The sequence below is a fragment of the Musa acuminata genome, chromosome BXJ3-8 (assembly GCF_036884655.1).
Source record: "Musa acuminata AAA Group cultivar baxijiao chromosome BXJ3-8, Cavendish_Baxijiao_AAA, whole genome shotgun sequence".
Lineage (NCBI taxonomy): Eukaryota > Viridiplantae > Streptophyta > Magnoliopsida > Zingiberales > Musaceae > Musa > Musa acuminata.
The window spans coordinates 35,077,662-35,098,647 of NC_088356.1; positions in this window are offsets into that span (position 1 = coordinate 35,077,662).

The window sequence follows — 20,986 nt, forward strand, 5'->3', positions numbered from 1 at the left end:
GTAGGCATATGCGATGAGTTCGATGGGGCTCTCATGAGCATGGCTTTCACATATGGTTTGTTTTCTTATGAACAGATCCTCTCGGTGTTCAAGTGAAGAAGGTGCGAATGGATGGAGATCACGAGGTAGATCATGGAAGTTTGGATGCAGGTTTGGGTAGGACCTCTCTCTGGATATAGAACTGTAGTCGTTCTATTGAATCGCTCCCTTGAATTTAGAACCATCGCAGCCCAATGGGACGACATCGGTCTTCCACCAAACATGGTTGTGGAAGTCAAAGATCTTTGGAAGGTACCCCAAATGCTTTGCCATCTTCTCCTACACATTGCAGTCACCGATTGACAATTGTAGTTAACATGGTTGTACATTATTGGTTGCTGCAGCATGTGACACTGGAGAAGAGGTTTGTGAACGAACTAAGAGCACCACCATGCCTGCAAGATGTTCCTGTTGACACCTCTTTGTTGAATCTCGTATTTTGATGATGAAACTCCTTGATATATGTTTATGATTTAATCTGCGTTTTGAGTGACGCAGGGTGCTTCGATTAGGATGAGACAATTAAAGCAAGAACATCATGTTGTGCCGGAGGAACATGTCAGAAGATTGGATGTCGGGCCGGTGGATCGGTTGACGTATCGACAGAAGGCTTCGGGTCGTGGACTCGGGCATCGGGTCAAGAAGAGCGGGTATTGTGCCAAGGATATCGGAGTTGCGGAGTCAACTGGCCGATTGGGCAATAGGCTGCAGGAAAGGACGATGCGCCGAAGAATCGGACGAAGCATCGAGGGACCAATGACATGCCGGACAACTTGGTTAATTGCTTATGATTAATTGTCTCGATCGAAGTTTTTGTTTTGAGTGTGCAGGATTAACTACGATGGAAGAAAGACATGCAGCAGGAGTTGCGCCGGAGTCATGACAATGATCACGTTGGGAGTTCGAGAGCTCGACGGAAGTTCGGACAGTCGTCGGAGGTTCTGCGGGAACAAATCCGAGAAGTCCAGAAGCTTGCCAAAGGAGCTCGTCGGAACTTGCCAAGTGGAGCGTCGCAGTCCAGGAGTTTGCCGAAAGTCCGCAGGAGCATCACCGAGGGATCATCGGATGATCGACGGAAGTTCGCCAGAAACTCGCCGGAAGAAGCGAGTGACGCACCGAAGCAAGCTGCAGAATATGTCTTAGGAAATAATCGTAGTTAGCACTTTGATTAAGTTAGAAATGGGAGGTGATCCCATTAGCTTAATCCTGGGGCAATTGGGCCCCTGAAGAACTCAAATTGGGTCGAATGCTTCAACCCATTCGGACCCAGGTTGCTGTGGGAGGTGCAACCGCCCAGGGCTCAGTCTCGAGCTCTGCCAGGTGGTGCAACCTCTCCAGTCAGGCGGTGCAACCGCCCGAGCTCAGTCTTGGAGCTTTGGCAGAGAGGTGCAACCGCCCCTGACAGAGGTGGCACCGCCCAGAGGCTCAGTCTTCGAGCTCTGCCAAGCGGTGCAACCTCTCCAGTCAGGAGGTGCAACCGCCTGATCCCGAAATTCCAGGATTTGATCGTTTTGAGCTCCAAATTTGAACTGGGTTGGGGTCTATAAATACCCCACCCATTCAGCACTGAAACGATATAGAACTACATCGAATTCTTGATCTTTTCTGTGAATCTAAGAGCTCAAATTTGTGTAAAGTCCAAAAGTTCTCCTCTTTCTGTTCTTCAAGTCTTGAGTTGTAAAGAGAGGAGAGAAAGGTTCTGTAAGGGTTGTCTCCTGAGCCCGTCAAAAGGAGTGAAACTGTAAAAGGGCAGTTGGCCTTCGCCTATTGAAGGAAGGCCTCTATTTGACGTCGGTGACCTCGTCGGTGGAGGAAGCCAAAAGTGGAGTAGGTCAAGACTGACTGAACCACTCTAAATCTCTGGTTTGCTTTTATTTTGAGCACTTTATCATTACTGCAAACCTCCTACATAGCTACTGCTCTCTGCGCTTTTACGAACAAGTTTCTAAGTTCTGATCTTTCCGAATCTGCATTCAGACGTAAATCGGTGTTTTCGTACGATCTTTACATTGCAGTTTACATTTACGTTTTGATTCTATTTATAACTACAAACTGTCTTCTGCGCTTTTACGAACGAGTTTCTTTGCAGTTTACGTTTACGTTTTGATTCCATTTATTACCGCAAACTGCGCTTAGACGCAATCTGCGCCTAGACGCAAACTGCGCTTAGACGCAAACTGCGCTTAGACGCAATCTGAGCTTAGACGCAAACTGCGCTTAGATGCAAACTGCGCTTAGGCGCAATCTGCATTTAGACCCAAACTGCATTTAGACGCAAACTGCATTTAGACGCAAACTGTGTAAACTGCGCTTAAACGCAAACTATGTTTAGACGTAAACTGCACTTAATCATAAGTAATCTTAGAATCGGCTTTTGCATCAAAATAGTTTTTATCGAACGAACGCAGCTTTCGATTTTAATCGCTGAAAGATTTCCGCTGGACTAATTCACCCCCCCCCCCCTCTTAGTGCTCTCGATCCTAACAATTGGTATCAGAGCGGGGTATTTCTCATTTCGGATTTACACCCGAGAGAAATGGCTCTTCAAGAGGGCTTTTCGGTCTTTCGTCCACCGTTCTTTAACGGATTGGACTACACTTATTGGAAAACTCGAATGAGAGTTTTCTTGATTTCTCTAAATCTGGATTTATGGAATATCGTTGAAAACGATTTTCAACTTCCCTCTAAACCAATGAACGAATGGTCGGATTTAGAGAAAAAGTATTTTTCTTTAAACGCAAAGGCTATGAATGCCTTATTTTACGCTTTGGACAAAAATGAGTTCAATCGGGTTTCTTTGTGCGAAACGACTTTCGATATTTGGCGCACTCTTGAAATCACGCACGAGGGAACTAGTAGAGTCAAAGACTCGAAAGTTAATATTTTACTGCATGATTTCGAGCTTTTTCATATGAAACCAAGCGAAACCGTTGTTGACATGTACACCCGTTTTACGGATGTCGTCAATGGTTTAAAATCACTTGGTAAAAGCTTTTCGGACTTTGAACTCGTTAACAAAGTTTTGCGCTCACTTTCTAAAACTTGGGATTCAAAAGTAACTGCTATTCAAGAATCGAAAAACTTGAACCAATTTCCACTTGAAGAACTAATTGGTTCATTGATCACATATGAAATGACGTGCAATGCACGTGAAGTACTTGAGAACCACCTTCCAAAGAATAAGAAGGATTTGAGACATAGAACATTTGAAGACCACTCGAGCATAAGCTCAAGTGATGGTGAACTTAAACTACAAATGAAACAAAAATTAAAAAGTAAAAAGAATGGAACTACTTGCTTTGAACGCAAGAAGAAGAACATAAATTGGGATGATTCAAGCTCCTCCGAAGACGAGGAGAAAATCAACAAAGGCGAGGTGGCAAACTACGCCTTTACGCCTTTCGACGCTGAGGTAATCAAAATGCCTTTAATTTACTTTGAAATTACATAATGCTTTTCATAATGTATTTTTCTTTTTTATTTTCTTGAAAATTGCATGTTTAATAATTTTATAATGAAAATACAAAAAATTAGGAATCATGCTTATCATTCTAGTAAATTTGAAAATAATCATGAAAATTGCTTGTTTATGATAAACAAAATGATTTTGATTAAAAATAGATTATGAAATCATGCTATATGTGGTTGAGAAGTAATAATGTGTATCATGTTGGTTTCCATTGTTATTTCTCGATTTTGAGTATATGAAATCATGTTCAATTTGAAGTTATGATTAATGAGTATATATTTTTTTGAAATTATGGTGATTCTTGATTATCGATTTTCATGATAATAACAGTGGCTTAAAAAAAAAAAATAAATAAATAAATGTTTATATCATGTTAGATGGTTTTACATATTATGCATGATAAGCTATAGTGATGAGTGAAACAATGATTGAAATAATATGAATGATGATTTGGAATCATGCATATAATAATGAGTTTATATGTTTTGAAAATGTGCATGTTTTAATTTGAAAATATAATGATGTGTTAGGATCGAAGCGGCACTAAGAGGGGGGGGGTGAATTAGTGCAGCGGATTAAAACTTCGATTTTAATCAAATTTTTCGTACGATAAGAACGGAATTTGAAAAGTTTAACTTGAAAGCATATTCTTAAAGTTGCGCAGCAAGAGTAATAAGGAACTAAAGCAGTAAGAAGATTTGCAGTAATGTAAATGACAATAATGAAATGCAAACCAGAGATTACGCCGATTTAGAGTGGTTTGGTCAAATGACCTACATCCACTTGCGAGGCCCCTCTTCGATGAGGCTCCCACCTTCCATTAGCAAATCTCTTGAAAGGGAAGGGTAAATACCCCTCTTACAACTCTTTACAAGTGGTTCACTCTCTTACAAATTTTTAGCAAGAATGAAGGAGGTGAACACTAGCAAAATGAAAACAAGATTAGCTAGGACTTTTCTAATGCCTTTCTCTCAAACACTTGCTGCTCAAAAAGTTGTAACCTCAGCTGAGATTTGAGGGGTATTTATAGGCCTCAAGAGGATTCAAATTTTGGGCTCCAAAATTTGAATTCTCTTAGGGTTCCCGGTGCTGGAGGTTCCACCGCCCAGCCAGGCGGTGCCACCGCCCAGCGCTCGGGTGCTGGACGGTGCAACCGCCCAGCCAAGGAGGTGTCACCGCCCAGCTAGGCGGTGCCACCGCCTACAGTGTTTTCAGCCCGACTACAGTGTTTTCAGCCACTAGTTGGGCTTCAATCTTGGCTCTCTAGTTCGCTGGTTTAGCTTAATTTTTAGCCTAAACCAACTCTGACTTTGGGCCCAGTTGGCCCCTAACCAGGATATAAGATTATCTCTTAATCCTAATCCTAATTACAGGTGAACTACATAACACAAAAAAAACATCCTAAGCAAGTTTTTTAACCGCGAACGTCGAGTCTTGTTCCAGCGAGCTTTCCGACGAACTTCTTCCGACGGACTCCCATCAAGCTCCCGATCTTGTGATGACTTTAACGAGTAGCCGAGCCTTCTCGGTGATCTCCGCGAGCCTCCGACGATTTCTTCGGCGAACTTCCGACACGTTCCCGATTTCTTCTCGGATGGTTCCAGCAGCATCTCCGATGATTCTTCAGTCTCTTAAACGTCCATCGAGCTCGACTCCGGTATCCTTGCTTTATGTCTTTGTCGTTATCGTAGTTAATCCTGCACACACAAGCAAACACTCTACTCCGATCTAGATAATTATTATAACGCAAATTGACATTCTGTTGCCCGGCACGTCATTGGTTGGCGCTTCATCCGATTCTTCGGTGCATCGTCCTCTCTTGCGGCTTGTTGCCCAATCGGCGGTTGACCTCCGCAACCCCGATATCCTTGGCGCAATTTCGCTCTCCTTGGCCCGATGCCCGACACCCGAAGCCTTCTGCCATCCAATATCCTAACGTGATCTCCTCCGACGCAACGTGAATTCCTCCTGCGTTAATTGTCTAATCCTGATCGAGTAGACCTATATCACTCAAAATGTAGTCAAACATTTAAACACAATCAATTAGTTTCATCATCAAAATCCGAGATTCAACAATCTCCCCCTTTTTGATGATGACAACTAATTGATGACTAACGGAGTTAACCTTAACTCCCCGGAGTTTAACTAAACTCCCCCTATCAATATGCCATTGATAGAACACTTGGATTATCCCAAATCCAAGTAACATTCATCACATGTTATGAAAAACATTTAAACTATCATGCAAATATATAAAATATTTAATTCGATGCATGAAGTCATCAATATACTTCTCCCCCTATGTCATCAACAAAAAGGAGAAGTAGCTCTAGCTATTTTAAAAGATATGCAAGTTTTTGCAACATAAAGCTAGATTTTCATCACAACATATAAGCACAAAAGTATAGCAAGATTCTTAAGTTCAATCATGGCAATTCAACACTTGCTTCTTGTGCACGATTGCACTTTGCTTTTCTTTGCAATGTGCATGATAGTATTTCTTTGTAATATTCAAAATAGCAAATTGTACATCATGCTAGCTAGCATATTAAAGATGTTCAAGACAGTAAGTTTTTATTCTCTTTTGAGAAGTGTTATTTTTGCTTCCTTTACAAAGTGCAAGCTAGCAAAGTATTTGAAAAAGTGAGCAAGTTTTGTAACATACAAGCTAGTAAAAATTTCAAAAGCAAATACAAGATAGCTTTCTTGTTGAAGTGTGTAAGCTATCGATTCTTACTTCCTATTGCAATGTGCAGGTTGCAAGTCTTGCTTCTTGAGATGGGCAAGATAATGATGTTCAAGAAGACAACTTTTGCTTCTTGAAATAAGCAAGTTAGCAATCTTTGCTACTTAAGATAGGCAAGCAAGCAATCAAGTTTTTTGCATCTTCTTGACTTGCGCAAGCAAGCTATCTCCCCCTTTGTCATTGTCAAAAAGAAGGGAAGACCCAATACATCAATTATGACAAAGGTAAGTATCAATCTTAATTGTGCATCATCATATTTTCAAATTAGAATATGCACATTTTCAAAAACCTTATATTCATTCATGCATGATATTGAATAAATCGATCAACATTATAAGGATATCACACATGATACTAAAATTTTTAACTATTTGTCAACATTTTGATCATGATACCAAATATTCATCATTTAGAGTATTCATGATACAAAACATTAAATCAATATTTATAATACATCATTTTAGCGACAACTCATAGTATTTTAAATCATGATTTACATCATATGTAATACATCACATCATAATTAGAAAGCACAAGTATTGTATATATCATTGCAAATCATAAATGTTTCATATCATGATGGTATCAATTTGTCAAATTATATCCTACCAAAAACTTATCCCCATTTGTATTTCATGCATAATTTCACTTCATCACATTAGGAGTATCAAGAGGAATTAATTGGGTGATGAGATTAATATTTCACGAATACATGGAATTGTATAAAAAGTCATATCATAAGTGTTTCATACATTCATATCATCACATGAAGGAATATAAACAAAAATTAGTGATGAGATCTTACTTCATGAATACAATAAAATTCATATAGCATATCATGGTTTATTAGAATTAGTCTTCCTTTTGGTGAATAGCAAAAAGAGTGGTAGGAGAGCAAGATCTCAATTCATGCATATCAAATATTCAATCATCAAAATCATGAACCATCTAGAAAATTATCCTCTTTAAATATTCAAAGAGAGAATCATGATGAACATTCTTGGTTTACATAAAGTTTCAAAACATAATTGTCAAGATTATGAATACTAAAAGACTAAGAAACATTTCGACAAATCTCCTTTTAAATAGAAAAGAAAATGTTGATTCATAAAGGATTTCATGTTATGAATTTCAAGAGATCAAGATCATGATTTCAATAAAAAATTATTCAAATTTAAATCATCAAAATCATTATCAAAATCCAAGAGATTCACAAAGATGATACAAATGGATTCATCAAAATCAATAAGATTGAGCAAAATAATTTTCAAGAATGTTATCCTCTTTTCGATTATTTCAAAACATATGATTTTGTTTCATTTATACCAAATAAAAACATTTATCATGTTTAAAACCGAAAGAGTAAGATTTATTACAACAAAAATCAATAAGGTACTTTCATTATGGTAAAAATCAATGATCCATAAATCGTAAAAGATTCATCATCCATAATTTCGAAATTTATTAAGCATGATCATTAAGCATAACACTAAAACATGGTTTCAAAATGTTTAATATTTTCATGCATATCAAATATTTTCAAATTCGAACATGCAAAATTTAAAAACTATATCTTCCATTTTTCATACATAACTCAATCATCATTATGAGCATATTGTACATGATATTCAAGTCATAAATTATCAAGATGTCAAGTAGAGTAGGTTAATTTGAATGTATCATTTTTAGTGAATACCAAGAAGAATCACTTCATGAAAGAATTTTGATTCATGGAAAAATTTCATGTATCGAATATCGAGAAATCAAGATGAAAATATATATGTAAAAATATTACAAGTTGTATTCAAGAGAAAAATCATCATTTGTTTTCAACTCATTCAATTTTGTCAAATCAATATCATGATTTTGATATAACTCATTTCTAATTCAAATCATCAAACCAAAATTATTTTCAAGGGATTCATATAAATCAACAAGATAGAGAAAAATAATTTTCAAGAACAATGCTTTTCTCTTTTTAGTTATTTAAATTCATGTCATTTATGCTAGATAAAAATGTGCATCAACATTTAGGATCGAAAAATGAATTTTATCATAAAAACCATCAAGACCAATAAATCATAAAAATCATCATGTATATAACTTTACAATTTCATGCATAAAATCATCAAATCATAGCATCAAAACTTTCAATGGTTTCATTACAACATCAAGTAAGGTTTTATTGAACATAATTTTGAATGATTCTTATAGATATTTAAAATTTCTTTAGTTTTACTTTATATGATTGACTTTATATTAGCATGCTTCAAATTTTTGTTATTATGTCAAAACTATACATCATGTTTGAAAACCAAAGATAAGGTTCATAAAAAATCATCAAGCCTTCCATTCAAAAGTCATGCATCGTCATTGAAAATCAATATGGAAATCGTCAAAATACAAATTCTTGCTTCTCAAGCACATATATAAGATTAATCTTACTAGGTGTATAAGCATTAGATTTATATTTAACATTTTACTGCATTAACATAACACATGCAATTTTCAAGAAAATTAATCCTAAACTAAATTAAAACTAACTCAAGAAAGTATTATGTAATTTCTAAATAAATTAGTGGGATTTTGATTACCTCATTGTTGTAAGAGGGTGAGGCATAGTTTGCCACCTCGCCTTTCTTGATTTTCTCCTCGTCTTCGGAAGAGCTCAATTCATCCCAACTTTTGTTCTTCTTGCGTTCAAAGCAAGTAGTTCCATTCTTTTTGCTTTTTAATTTTTGTTTCATTTGTAGTTTAAGTTCACCATCACTTGAGCTTATGCTCGAGTGGTCTTCATGTGTTCTATGTCCCAAATCCTTCCTATCATTTGGAAGGTTGTTCTCGAGTTTCTTTTTTGTCACATTGTTCATTTCGTAGGTCATTAGAGACCCAATAAGTTCTTCGAGAGGGAATGTTTTAAGGTCCTTGGCCTCTTGAATGGCCGTAACTTTTGGATCCCAACTTTTTGGAAGGGATCTTAAGATTTTAGTGACTAGTTCAAAATTAGAAAAACTTTTACCAAGAGCTTTGAGTCCATTGATGACATCCGTGAACCGGGTGTACATGTCTCCGATGGACTCACTTGGTTTTATCCGGAAAAGTTCGTAAGAATGCACAAGAATATTGATTTTGGACTCTTTCACTCGGCTAGTGCCTTCATGAGTGACCTCTAGAGTTCTCCAAATATCAAAAGCCGAGTCACACATCGAAATGCGATTAAATTCATTTTTGTCAAGTGCACAATATAAGGCATTCATAGCCTTTGCATTTAGAGAAAACATCTTCTTCTCCAAATCATTCCAATGGTTCATTGGAAGAGAAGAAATTTCAAATCCATTTTCGACTATGTGCCATAAATTCAAATCCAAAGAAAGTAAGAAAACTCTCATTCGAGTTTTCCAATAAGTGTAGTCCGTCCCATTGAAAAAGGGAGGACAAATGAGAGAGTGACCCTCTTGAAAGCCGTAAAGAGCCATTTCTATTTGGGTGTTAGACCAAGGTAGAAAAACGTGGCTCTGATACCAATTGTTAGGATCGAAGCGGCACTAAGAGGGCGGGGTGAATTAGTGCAGCGGATTAAAACTTCGATTTTAATCAAATTTTTTGTACGATAAGAACGGAACTTGAAAAGTTTAACTTGAAAGCGTATTCTTAAAGTTGTGCAGCAAGAGTAATAAGGAACTAAAGCAGTAAGAAGATTTGCAGTAATGTAAATGACAATAATGAAATGCAAACCAGAGATTACGCCGATTTAGAGTGGTTCGGTCAAATGACCTACATCCACTTGCGAGGCCCATCTTCGATGAGGCTCCCACCTTCCACTAGCAAATCTCTTGAAAGGGAAGGGTAAATACCCCTCTTACAACTCTTTACAAGCGGTTCACTCTCTTACAAATTTTTAACAAGAATGAAGGAGGTGAACACTAGCAAAATGAAAACAAGATTAGCTAGGACTTTTCTAATGCCTTTCTCTCAAACACTTGCTGCTCAAAAAGTTGTAACCTCAGCTGAGATTTGAGGGGTATTTATAGGCCTCAAGAGGATTCAAATTTTGGGCTCCAAAATTTGAATTCTCTTAGGGTTCTCGGTGCTGGAGGTTCCACCGCCCAGCCAGGCAGTGCCACCGCCCAGTGCTCGGGTGCTGGACGGTGCAACCGCCTAGCCGGGTGCTGGGGCAGTGCCACCGCCTACAGTGTTTTCAGCCCGACTATAGTGTTTTCAGCCACTAGTTGGGCTTCAATCTTGGCTCTCTAGTTCGCTGGTTTAGCTTAATTTTTAGCCTAAACCAACTCTGACTTTGGGCCCAGTTGGCCCCTAACCAGGATATAGGATTATCTCTTAATCCTAATCCTAATTACAGGTGAACTACATAACATAAAAAAAACATCCTAAGCAAGTTTTTTAACCGCGAACGTCGAGTCTTGTTCCGGCGAGCTTTCCGACGAACTTCTTCCGACGGACTCCCATCAAGCTCCCGATCTTGTGATGACTTTAACGAGTAGCCGAGCCTTCTCGGTGATCTCCGCGAGCCTCCGACGATTTCTTCGGCGAACTTCCGACACATTCCCGATTTCTTCTCGGATGGTTCCGGCAGCATCTCCGATGATTCTTCGGTCTCTTAAACGTCCATCGAGCTCGACTCCGGTATCCTTGCTTTATGTCTTTGTCGTTATCGTAGTTAATCCTGCACACACAAGCAAACACTCTACTCCGATCTAGACAATTATTATAACGCAAATTGACATTCTGTTGCCCGGCACGTCATTGGTTGGCGCTTCATCTGATTCTTCGGTGCATCGTCCTCTCTTGCGGCTTGTTGCCCAATCGGCGGTTGACCTCCGCAACCCTGATATCCTTGACGCAATTTCGCTCTCCTTGGCCCGATGCCCGACGCCCGAAGCCTTCTGCCATCCAATATCCTAACGTGATCTCCTCCGACGCAACGTCAATTCCTCCTGCGTTAATTGTCTAATCCTGATCGAGTAGACCTATATCACTCAAAATGTAGTCAAACATTTAAACACAATCAATTAGTTTCATCATCAAAATCCGAGATTCAACATGATGCACAAATGAGATTGATACTAACCTTTGTCATGATTTAAAAATTGATGTAAAGGGTTTTTCCCTTCTTTTTGACAATGACAAAAGGGGAGATAGGTAGCTTGCACAATTCAAGAAGAAAGTAAAAATTACACTTCTCAAAAGAGAAGAAATTGCTATCTTGAACATCACCAAGAAGTGCTATCTTGCAAATCTCGAGACACACAAATGCAATCATGCAAAATTTGTAATTTTGCACATCATTAAAATTTATGATGCTTTGGTGATAATGCATGTTCTAAAATGTTATAAAATTCACTAGCTTGCATGATGTAGAACTTAGCTATATTGAACATCACCAAGGAATGCTATCTTGCCTATCTCAAGAAGCAAAAAAGTTAACTTGAACATCTAGCAAAACTTATATTTCAAGAAGCAAGAGTTGCTTTCTTGAACATCTCAAAATTGCTAGCTTGCGGGCCTTAAAATGTAGAAATTTTTTGCTAGCTTGTATATGGTAAACTTGCTATCATACTACTATGATGATGAGCATGCCTTATCTTCATGATTATATTTGAAAAACTATGGCAAAAATATGTCCGAATGATTAAACGTGTTAAAATTATTTTTCGGACTTTTTTTATTGAATGATCAAATCACTTGATTGTCATAATGATTTTACACAATTACTTGCCATGATTACATGTTGGAAATTATGTGCTTAAATACAAAAATTTCCATGATAATAAGCATATTTTACCTTCATGATTGTAATTGAATATCTCTAGTAAAACCCTGTCCGAATGTATGAAAGTGTCAAATTTCATTTTCGGATTTTCTTGATCCTAACAATTGGATTTTCTTGATACATTATCCTTTTCCGAACTTAACAAGCATATGTCATATCAAGTTTAATTCACATCATTGATTTTTGACATATGGAATCATCTAGCAAATGCACTTATCATGTGAAAAATATTTTTCGAGAAACATATTTGATGATTCCCTCTTATAAAAGGATGATATTTTTATATACAAGGATTTGACTCATTTACATATCTTAATCCTTGCAAAAATGAAGTGTGCTTTAATATCTTATCGATTTGAACTTCACATATGACTTTCCTCCTTCATGTAAAAAGATAACAAATAAAAAGGAAGAAGCAATAAAAGCTATCTCCATGTCATGTTTTCCTCGAGATGTTTGCATAATTGGTATCCTATCACTCACTATTGGAAAATGACATAAACCAACTTATGGCATCGCACTTATATTTAAAATTTGCTTATATCGTTCTCCTTGTTGTTGATGACAAAGGGGGAGAAATATATAAATTGATACTATGAGTGCCATATTTGAAGAATATGAATAGATGTCATGAATGCCATATTATGATGAGATATCAAAAGCAGCATTCATATGAATAGGTGCTATGAATGTCATATCATGTTAAGATATCAAGAACTTGAATCGTAATTTTACATATTGATATCTTACCATTTGATGATAGCAAACTTGCATGATGGTAACAATAGATATTATGTTTTTCATGCAATGAGTTAAAACTTACATCACAAACACTTGATTGTGGTACCTCTCCTTTTTGTTGATGACAAAGGGGGAGAAGTATGTTGATGACATCACATGTTATGCATAAGTTTATGATGACATGTTGCTTGGATTTTTGAATCCAAGAGTTTCTATCAATATGGCATATTGATAGGGAGAGTTTGTTTAAACTCTGGGAGTTAAGGTTAACTCCGTTTATGATGACATGTTGCTTAGATTTTTGAATCTAAGAGTTTCTATCAATAAGGCATATTGATAGGGGGAGTTTGTTTAAACTACGGGAGTTAAGTTTAACTCCGTCATCAAGTAGTTGTCATCATCAAAAAGGGGGAGATTGTTGAATCTCGTATTTTGATGATGAAACTCCTTGATATATGTTTATGATTTAATCTGCGTTTTGAGTGACGCAGGGTGCTTCGATTAGGATGCGACAATTAAAGCAGGAACATCATGTTGTGCCGGAGGAACATGTCAGAAGATTGGACGTCGGGCCGGTGGATCGGTTGACGTATCGACAGAAGGCTTCGGGTCGTGGACTCGGGCATCGGGGCAAGAAGAGCAGGTATTGTGCCAAGGATATCGGAGTTGCGGAGTCAACTGGCCGATTGGGCAATAGGCTGCAGGAAAGGATGATGCGCCGAAGAATCGGATGAAGCGTCGAGGGACCAATGACATGCCGGACAACTTGGTTAATTGCTTAGGATTAATTGTCTCGATCGAAGTTTTTGTTTTGAGTGTGCAGGATTAACTATGATGGAAGAAAGACATGCAGCAGGAGTTGCGCCGGAGTCATGACAATGATCACGTTGGGAGTTCGAGAGCTCGACGGAAGTTCGGACAGTCGTCGGAGGTTCTGCGGGAACAAATCCGAGAAGTCCAGAAGCTTGCCAAAGGAGCTCGTCGGAACTTGCCAAGTGGATCGTCGCAGTCCAGGAGTTTGCCGGAAGTCCGCAGGAGCATCACCGAGGGTTCATCGGATGATCGACGGAAGTTCGTCGGAAACTCGCCGGAAGAAGCGAGTGACGCACCGAAGTAAGCTGCAGAATATGTCTTAGGAAATAATCGTAGTTAGCACTTTGATTAAGTTAGAAATGGGAGGTGATCCCATTAGCTTAATCCTGGGGCAATTGGGCCCCTGAAGAACTCAAATTGGGTCGAATGCTTCAACCCATTCGGACCCAGGTTGCTGTGGGAGGTGCAACCGCCCAGGGCTCAGTCTCCGAGCGAGACTGGGCGGTGCAACCTCCTCTGTCAGGAGGTAGCACCGCCAGAGCTCAAGTTTCGAGCTCTGCCAGGCGGTGCAACCTCTCCAGTCAGGCGGTGCAACCGCCCGAGCTCAGTCTTCGAGCTCTGGCAGAGAGGTGCAACCGCCCCTGACAGAGGTGGCATCGCCCAGAGGCTCAGTCTTCGAGCTCTGCCAGGCGGTGCAACCTCTCTAGTCAGGAGGTGCAACCGGGTCAGGGGCGGGGTTGGGGTCTATAAATACCCCACCCATTCAGCAGTGAAAAGATACAGAACTACATCGAATTCTTGATCTTTTCTGTGAATCTAAGAGCTCAAATTTGTGTAAAGTCCAAAAGTTCTCCTCTTTTTGTTCTTCAAGTCTTGAGTTGTAAAGAGAGGAGAGAAAGGTTCTGTAAGAGTTGTCTCCTGAGCCCGTCAAAAGGAGTGAAACTGTAAAAGGGCAGTTGGCCTTCGCCTATTGAAGGAAGGCCTCTAGTTGACGTCGGTGACCTCGTCGGTGGAGGAAGCCAAAAGTGGAGTAGGTGAAGACTGACCGAACCACTCTAAATCTCTGGTTTGCTTTTATTTTGAGCACTTTATCATTACTGCAAACCTCCTACATAGCTACTACTCTCTGCGCTTTTACGAACAAGTTTCTAAGTTCTGATCTTTCCGAATCTGCATTCAGACGTAAATCGGTGTTTTCGTACGATCTTTACATTGCAGTTTACATTTACGTTTTGATTCTATTTATAACTGCAAACTGTCTTCTGCGCTTTTACGAACGAGTTTCTTTGCAGTTTACGTTTACGTTTTGATTCCATTTATAACCGCAAACTGCGCTTAGACGTAATCTGCGCCTAGACGCAAACTGCGCTTAGACGCAAACTGCGCTTAGACGCAATCTGAGCTTAGACGCAAACTGCGCTTAGATGCAAACTGCGCTTAGGCGCAATCTGCATTTAGACGCAAACTGCATTTAGACGCAAACTGCGTAAACTGCGCTTAAACGCAAACTGTGTTTAGATGTAAACTGCACTTAATCATAAGTAATCTGAGAATCGGCTTTTGCATCAAAATAGTTTTTATCGAATGAACGCAGCTTTTGATTTTAATCGCTGAAAGATTTCCGCTGCACTAATTCACCCCCCCCCCTCTTAGTGCTCTCGATCCTAACACTCTTACACTATCGAAAGAGAATGAACCGAAAGTCTAGTCATTACTTGAATGAATAAATACATGTACAAATTTGGCTTGAATTTATTGGTATTTTAATGAAGTAGAGGGCTCGTAGGATGAATAAATTCATGTACAAATTCGATGCTTGAATTTGATGGTATTTTAATGAAATTGAGGAATACGAGCTTTTTTTATTAATGACTTGTTTCTCCTACGAAATCGCATACTGTGATATTCGTTTTCATGCGCGTGAGCTACGGTTCCGATCGGGGATCGATTTTAATGTTCGAAGATCGCACAACGAGCGAGTAACTGAGAGCCGACGTGCACCACCTTGCCTGCAAGATGTTCCTGTTGATGCCTCTTACACTATCGAAAGAGGATGAACCAAAAGTCTAGTCACTACTCGGATGAATAAATACATGTACAAATTCGATGCTTGAATTTATTGGTATTTTAATGATGATATCCGTACATGTACAAAAGTCTAGTCCTTTTAGACCATTGACGATATCCGTAAATCGGGTATATATGTCTCCAATGATCTCACTCAGTTTCATTCGAAACAACTCATAAGTGTGCACTAAAAGATTAATTTTCGACCCCTTTTCTCTACTAGTGCCTTCGTGAGTAACTTCGAGTATATGCCAAATATCAAAGGCCATTTCACAAATTGACACTCGATTGAACTCATTTTTATCTAAAGCACAAAACAAGGCATTCATAGCCTTGGCATTTAGAGCGAAAGTCTTCTTCTCCAACTCATTCTAATCATTCATCGGAAGAGAAGACTTTTGAAAACCATTTTCGATAATGTTCTATAGCTCAAATTCCATAGAAATAAAAAATGATCCTCATTCTAGTATTTCAATATGTGTAATCCGTCCCATTGAACATGGGAGGACGTGTGATTGAATGACCCTCTTGGTTGCCAATAAATACCATCTCTCTTGGGTTTCAAACCAAATGAGAGTGACCATGCTCTGATACCAATTGTTTGGATCAAGAGCGGCAATAAGAGGTGGGGGGGTGGGGGGGGAGGGGGGGCCACATGATTTAGTGTTGTAGAAAATTTTTCTATTTTGTATAAAGTTTGTCTCGATTTAAATCGTTTCAGAAAGATGTTGAACTTAAAACTTTCATAAGAATATAAGGAGAAGCTAAAGGAGATTTGCAGTAAAGTAAATTACACAAAAAAAAGAAAATCATAATTTAGAGTGGTTCGATCAATATGTTAGGACCCTTTTTCTGAGCTTTTGAATAATGTTTATTGAGTCTGTTTAGTCTAGTTGTTTATTGAGTCTATTTAGTTCAGTTAGAGTTAGATAAAGGTTTATTTAATATTTATTTATTATTAAGAGTCTAAGTCCTAGTGGACCCTATGTGGAACTCTATAAATAGTGATGTAACCCATTCTTTTCGGTAATCAATCAATCAATCAGAAAATATTATTCAGTGTTATGACAAAACCCTAGGAGGTCGATCCCCTCGAAGTGATCAAGGAGCCCGATCCCCTCAAAGCGACTAAGGAGACCGGTCCCCTCGAAGTGATCATTCTCATTCCCTTTTATTCCCTTTTCTTTTATTACTTTTATGATCTAAGGTCGATCCTCAGCATTCTCAGTGCAGTATTATTGTAGCTATCATAAAAAAAAAAAAAAAATAAATAATAGAAAGATGTGTGAAAGAGGGTGAAGCCATCCTGCTTCCCTTCTCCCCCACTACCGCCCCTGCTCCCTAGCAGCCCGCATCCCTACCGTGATCGTCGCCGCCTTCTTCTCCACCATCTCCGTTGCTCTCCGACTGCTTGACCATAGCCGTTGCTGCTCTCCGACCAGCGAGCTCTCCTCCTCGTTCCTGCATCTCGCTCGAGTGAGAAGGGCCACAACCATCGTTTCCCAGCCAACAGACCACCCCATCGGCGATGCTGCCCTTGTCGCACCGCCATCGCTACCTTCCCTTGGTTGCAACTTCGGTTGCACGATCCGTCGGTGTCGCTATTTTTGTGGTGCAATAGAAATAGAGCAGCCGTCGGTCCCTCTATTGCTGTTGGTGTCGGTTGCCTCCACTACCGCCGCTGCTTCCTGGCCACTTCAACGCCACCCCCCTCCTTCATTGCCGAGCCACCACCATTGCCAGCCACCGTGTGATGACCACCACTCGCCTCCCAACCGCCGGTCCCCCTTGCTCTGCATCCGCAGTGACAGAAACAGGGCAACTCACCGATTACCCTTGTTCCTAATCGTGACACCGCCGACTCTTGCTTCTCCATCACTATCGCTACTTCCCGGTCGCTCGACCCCCACCGCCGTCCTTGCTTCCTGGCAGCCCGCACCCCTATTTCAGCCTGCTGCAACCCTGCATCCCTTCTTCCACACTGCCGCTACAAGGCAATTCCTCCACCGCCACCACTGCTTCCCGACCACTCGATCATCGTCGCCCGCCTCCCAGCCGCAACCCTAGCAGTGCTCCCCCCCCCGGGTCGTAGCCGCAGTCGCCGGTTGCCGCAGCCCTCATTGCAATGATTGCAGAAACAAAGCTTCCTCTATTGCTGCAGCCCCCGTTGATCCCTGCCGTGACCCTCCCTGCCTCCTTCACAACTGTCGCCACTGCCCTCCGGCCAGCGACCACCACTGTTGCCAGCCACTACAGCATTCTCCTCAACCGCTAGTGATCCTTTCGGCCAACTCCTTTTGTGGTGTGACAAAAACAGAGCATGCAGCAACCACCGTCGCACGCAGAAACAAAAACAATGGCACCCTCTACTGTCACAGCAGCCGATTATAACCACCACTGCCACTGCTCTTAGCCAACGACCAACCCCTCGTTCTTTAGCAGCCGTCCTCTAGCAATGCATGTAGCAACCGCAGCAAATACCCTGCTCTACCTCAATCCTAGCAGCGCACGCACCACCGATTCCTCTTCTCAACCCCAACTGCTTCAATGCCACCTCCCCCTTGCTTAGAATCTTCTGCCACAACCGTAGGTTGCCATCACCGCAGCCTTATCCCCGCTGCTGGACGATTGTCCCTTGGGTCGCAGTAGCTATAGCCACATTGATATAGTCGCCTTCCAGCCCCAGCGCTCTCACCCCACGCAGCGAAAGAAACAGGGCAGCAACTCTTCCTCCAACACAGCGACCGCAGCACTGCCCTCGATGTCCACCTCCTCGGCAACTTCGCATCGACAGTGCTGATGCCCTTGACTGACATTAAAAACAGGAGTTGAGATTACAGATTTGCAGTCTTACGCTATAGCCACCGATAACTCAGTGAAAGCACAAATGGAAGCATTGAAAATCAAAATTGAGAATCGACTACCAAAAATACTTAATGATTTCAAAAAGAGCCTATTGGAGAGCCTCAGCAAATTTCAACAAAATGGGGGGTTCAAATTCTACGTTGCACAGATTTGGAAATACAGGATAAAGGTCCCAAGATTGTAACACAAACTATTCACACAGGAAGGTGGAATTTCCAAGATGGGAAGATGGAGATCCGACCAATTGGATCTTTAGGGCAGAAATTTTTTTTCATTTTCACAGAATCCTAGAAGAATCTAAGGTAGAAGTAGCCTCAATCTAACTTAATGGAGATGCAATCAAGTGGTACAATTGGTATGAAACTTGCCATAGAGTTCCTTCCTGGGAGTAGTTCAAAAGATGGCTTCTTGTTCGTTTTGGCCCATCTGAATATAAGAATGTTGATGGACAACTCGCCAAAATTTGTCAGACTTTTATAGTGTTGGAATATCAAAGTAGATTTGAAAGATTGTTAAATCAAGCTAGAGATTGGTCAGAATGATAACTTTTGGTTACATTTATTGAAGGGTTTATTCTAGAGATCTAGTGTGAAGTTAAGGCTTATCAACCCCGCACTATGATAGCTGCGATCTCATTCGCACATCTACATGAGAAAAAAATTAGTAGGAAAAATCATGAAAATAGAAGTGACAACAACCAGATGATCAGCAAGCCAACCGCCCCATCTATTCCTAACCAAAACCCTGACACCCAAAGACTAACCCAAGAAGAACTCAAGGAAAGAGCAGCAAGGGGTTTGTACTATGATGAAAAGTAGAGTATGGAGCACCGATGTAAACAAGGGCAACTTCTGATGATTTAGCCAATTGGAGGGGAACCAAAAGCAGAAGAGTTGGACTCCGATCATGAAAGTGTGGAAACTAATGAAGATATTGAAGCCATCACACAAATAGTGCATGCATTAGATGGCTACGCTAACCCACAAACTATGAAAATCTGAGGAACCTTAAAGCATCAGCCTGTCATTGTTTTGATTGATATAGGTAACACTAATAATTTTATGGATAGGAAAGTTGCAGCTTGATTAGCTTACCACATTGAAGGCTGTGACAGATTCAAAGTAAAGATCGCTGATGAATGGATTTTAACTTATGATAACAAATGCTCAATGATAAAATTGATTATACAGGGCCAGGAATTTCTTGCAATGATTACTACACTAAAATATGGATCTATTGCTTACACTAGCAAAAAGTGGAGGCTATACTTATTTGATTAACGGGGTGTGATGCGTTGTAGATAGCCTATGACTGAAGTGCTGAAAGAGAAGCTCCCCGAGTTTGATGCTGCTCAACCTTGAGGACAAGGTTGATTTGAAGAGGGAGGAATTGTTATGACCCTTTTTCTGAGCTTTTGAATAATGTTTGTTAAGTTTGTTTAGTCTAGTTATTTACTGAGTCTATTTAGTTTAGTTAGAGTCAGGTAGAGGTTTATTTAATATTTATTTATTATTAAGAGTCCAAGTCATGATGGACCCTAGGTGGAACTCTATAAATAGTGATACAACCTATTCTTTTCGGCAATCAATCAATAAATTAATTAATCAAACAATATTATTCAGTCTTATGATAAAAACCTAGGAGGCCGATCCCCACGAGTGATCAAAGAGGTCGATCCCCTCGAAGCGATCAAGGAGGCCAATCCCCTCGAAACGATCAAGGAAGTCAATCCCCTCGAAGTGATCATTCTCATTCTCTTTTGATAAGACCCTAAAGTCTTATCGTCGCTCTGATACTAAATGATAAGACCCTAAAGTCTTATCATAAAAAAGAAGAAGAGAAAGGGAATGATCACTTCGAGGGGATCGGCCCTCCTTGATCACTTTGAGGGGATCAACCTCCTTGATCGCTTCGAGGGGATCGGCCCTCCTTGATCGCTTCGAGGGGATCGGCCTCCTAGGGTTTGTCCAAAGACAGAATAGTATTTTTCATAGATAACTAAAAAGAAGCAGTTACATCCCTATTTATAGAGTTTCACCCAAAGTCCATTAGGACTTGAACTCTAATAATAAATAAATATTAAATAAACCACTACTTGACTCTAACTGAACTAAACCGACTCAATAAACAACTCGACTAAATAGACTCAATAAACATTATTCAAAAGCTCAGAAAAAGGGTCCTAACAGTTCCTCCCTCTTCAAATCAGCCTTGTCCTCAAGGCTGAGCAGCATCAATCTCGGGGAGCTTCTCTTTCAGCACTTTAGTCATAGACTATTTGCAACGCATCACAACCCGTTGATCATGTAAGTATGATCTCCACTTTTTGATAGTGTAAGCAACAAGTCGGTCTTTCAGTGTAGTAATCGTTGCATGAAACTTTTGGCCTTGTATAATCAATTTTATCTTTGAACCTTTGCTATCACAAGTGAAAATCTGTCCATCAACGATCTTT